Raw genomic sequence first — 3,655 nt, forward strand, 5'->3', positions numbered from 1 at the left:
AATCTCACCTAGAATGAAACAAACAAACAAAAAACCTCAATGAGATAGCATTACACACCCACCAACACAGGCAACATTGAAAAGACAGAGAACACAAAGCCCTGACAAGATACGGAGTAAGCTATTGCTGGTTAGAATTACGTTCTAGAAAACTGCCTGGCACCTTCTGATGAAGTGAAACTTGCACCTACCCCATGACCCAGCCATTCCAGTACTTGGTATATGTGTACTGAATAAAAATGCAACATATCAAAATTTGTGGGGAGGAGGTAAAGCAGTGCTGGGAGGGAAATTTATGGCACTAAACGCTTATATTAGAAAAGAGTCTCAAGTCAATAACTTTAAGCTATCACCTCAAGAAACAAGAAGGGTAAGATTAACTCAATTCAAACACAACAGGAAATAAAGATAAGAGCAGAAACCACTGACATTAAAAAGTGAAAAAACAACAGAGAAAACTAAAGGAACAAAAGTCGGTTTTCTTCATGGAAATGCTTGGCTCTGGAGGTTTGGAGGAGGAGACTCTGGAAAAGGCATACTTGGGGGCATGTGGTTTGTCCACATCGTTTTCATCAACTCTTTTCTTCAGCAAAGCTGTGTAGTCCCCGGATATCATATCAGAGCTACCACATTGGTGGTTCCAGTGCACCTGATTCTTTCTTGAAGGAGTAAGAGGCCATTGGAGTGAGATGTAAGCACAGGACTTCAAATGCTTTTCTCCGTCTTGTCCTATGTCTGCTACTTCTGCACCTGACCTTTCACACAACGGCTCAAAATAGCCCATATTCTCTTTGTTTTTGTAGTTGTGGGGTGCCGTGGGGTCGATCTCAAATCATGGCAACCCCATGAGACAGAGTAGACTTGCCCATAGGGGTTCCTAGGTTATGATCTTTATGGAAGGAGCCCTGCTGGTGCAGTAGATAAGTGTTTGGCTTTTAACCAAGAGGCCAGCAGTTGGAACCCTCCAGCCCTCTGTGCAAGGAAGACGTGGTCTTGGAAACCCGATGGGGTAGTTCTACCCTGTCAAATAAGGGTTCGATGAGTCGGAAGGAAGTCATCGGGAACGGGTTTAGTTTTCCTTCAGTCTTTAAGGGAGCAGATCGCCAAATCTTTGTCTTGTGGAGCCTCTGGATAGGTTCGAACAGCCAGCTGAGCAGTTAAGCAGCCAAGTGCTTAACCGTTGCACCACCTGGGCTCCTTTTACAGTGTCTCAAAAGGTTTACAATTCTTCATACTTCCTGGAAGTAATGTTTCCCTCTTAATCCTATAATTCCTCCAGGACTGACTCTTTTGGAGAGCCAATCAGTATCCCGGACTAGTTCAACATCCTGAGTTATCTGAATTTCCCAAACTGCCATAATTATCACATTTACAAACCAATAACCCATATAACCAATCATCTGGCTCTACCGCTCCTTATCTCTAAAGAAATATTCTCATGCCTTGATATTCCAGTTTTCCACTCCAGGCCCTGCAGACAGCCTGCAAGGGGAAAAACGCTGTGCATATGGGTTGATGGGTGCATCGCCTGCTAGTCAACAGCAAGGGAGCCCACAAGGCCCTTCGCTTGGCTTCCACTCACTTGCCAACCAACTTAATCCACTTTACCCGTACACACAGTGAAAGGAAACTTTGCAAGAACAAATGCCAGGCAAGCAGCTTTGAGGTTTATGGGTGGAACCGGGTTCTCAGGTGGGACAGGAAGCGATGGGGGCGCTCCTGAATGAGGAGCTGAGGTAGTTCACACCCAGCAACTGAAACCGCTGCTGTGATCTCCCACTTCTTCTGCGTCCCATTCCCTAGTTCCTCCCTTTTTCTTTCCAATTCTTTTCTCTGTTCTTCCCAGTCTCTCCTCCTTCCTCAGCTATTTTCTGAGGGTTTCTGGGAGTTCAGTTCCTGAGAAGGAGACTAGTGGAAAAGGAGACCGGGCCGCGAGGCAGAAAAGCCCACAGAGAGCAGGAGGGTCGCGCTTTTTCCCTCCGGCCCGAAACCTTTCTGCCTCCTAAAGGAGGAATGAGCGGTGGCACGCGGAACAGGGAGTAACAAGTTCTGTTCCCAATTTAAAGAGGTTTTTTTGTTTTGTTTTGTTTTGTTTTTTAAATCCTTCATTTAAAGGAAACCCTAAGGTTCCACCGAGACTTGAACTTGAATCGCTGGATTCAGAGTCCAGAGTGCTCACCATTACACCATGGAACCACCATAAGACTTTGCAATCCTATGGCGGTAACCCAGAAAAAAACCCAGTGCCTTTGAGTCCATTCCGACTCATAGCGACCATATAAGACAGAGTATAACTGCCCCATAGAGTTTCCAAGGAGTGCTTGGTGGATTTGAACCCCCAAATCCACAGCCCCAAGGGAGTCGATTCTGACTCATATCTATGATCATTTCAATTAAAAAAAAAAAAAAAAGAACAAACCTCTTGCAGACTCTTAGGGACAGTGCATGAGTATCTCAATAAAAAAAAAATAGACGTGTGTAAATACTCATTTAGCATCCATAGTTTCCACGACATATCTCAAGGCAGTCCTCTATCAGAGGCGACTCGAGGATCCTTGACCTGTGTGAGTGGACTCATCCATCTTGCTTTCTCTCTGCATCTCTCTTTTTATTGACTTCTATTATTTCATTCGCATCTCAGGCAATGGAGGTAAAATCCACTTTGTGTTTCAGGCGATGGCACAGCTCTTTAAGCCTCTGTCAGAAATCATATTCTCGGCCTCATTTACCAGAGTTTCCTGCCCCAAGGTGAAATTTCTGCAAACAACAGTGTTATTTTCCTTTTCTTTGCCTCCACCCATTTCGCATTGCCCAGGGAGAGTAGATGATTGTCAGGGCAGGATTTGGGAGTTCCGGGGTGCCTTGTCCAAACAGCACCTATTACACTCCAAAGCCACCACAGCTTCCTATGTGTAATACAGAAAGGTGTCTCAGCAGTGTTTTATCTGGGGAGTGAGTTTGCCAGGCAGGAGAACTCTCATTTCCTTCTTTATACCTTTCTTTTTTGGTAAGTTTTTCTTACAACAAACATATTTGTTAGATATACAACAAAAAATAATTAACCTTGTTTTTTTTTTAACATTCATACACTCCGACAAACCAGACTAACCACATCTGCTGTGACTCAAAATCAACCACATGCTGTTGAGGCTACCAGACAGGGCTCTGACACTTATACAGCCACAATCTGTTTTCTGAGAGCTTGGCTACGTCCATTACATTCCAATTTCCCAATGTATCATGACCGAGAAACTTCACAGTTTTTCATTTGTTTTTGAAGCGCAGTAAAGATTTAACTTCATCCAAAGAAAGTACTCTTTGTCCTTGGTTTCTTGAAGATAACTCCAAAACAAAGACAAGCAAGCAAACAAACAAAAAACTAACCACCTTCCTGTCAGGTTGATTCTGACTCCTAGTAACTCTATAGGACAGGGTAGAACAGCCCAGTAGGGCTTCCAAGGATGGAAATCTTTACAGACACCCATTGCTCCATCTTTCTCCCTCGCAGTGCTGGTGGGTTCAAACCATCAAGCCTTTGGTTAGAAGCCCAGAACTTACCCACTGTTTCTCCAGTGCTCCTTGAGATAACTCTAAATGTTTGGAATTTGCTGAGTAATTGAGATGCTTTTGTTTTCTATAGGCCTCCAGACCACAC

The 3,655-nt window shown here is 44.1% G+C and overlaps 1 non-coding gene across 1 annotated transcript; it reads right to left on the reverse strand.

Annotated features, from left to right (window-relative positions):
- Positions 1-2,124: 2,124 nt before the first annotated feature.
- On the reverse strand, positions 2,125-2,196 carry TRNAQ-CUG (transfer RNA glutamine (anticodon CUG)). The gene has a single exon. It is a non-coding gene; the product is annotated as a tRNA-Gln (tRNA).
- Positions 2,197-3,655: the final 1,459 nt, after the last annotated feature.

Source organism: Elephas maximus, chromosome 3 (assembly GCF_024166365.1).
Source record: "Elephas maximus indicus isolate mEleMax1 chromosome 3, mEleMax1 primary haplotype, whole genome shotgun sequence".
NCBI lineage: Eukaryota > Metazoa > Chordata > Mammalia > Proboscidea > Elephantidae > Elephas > Elephas maximus.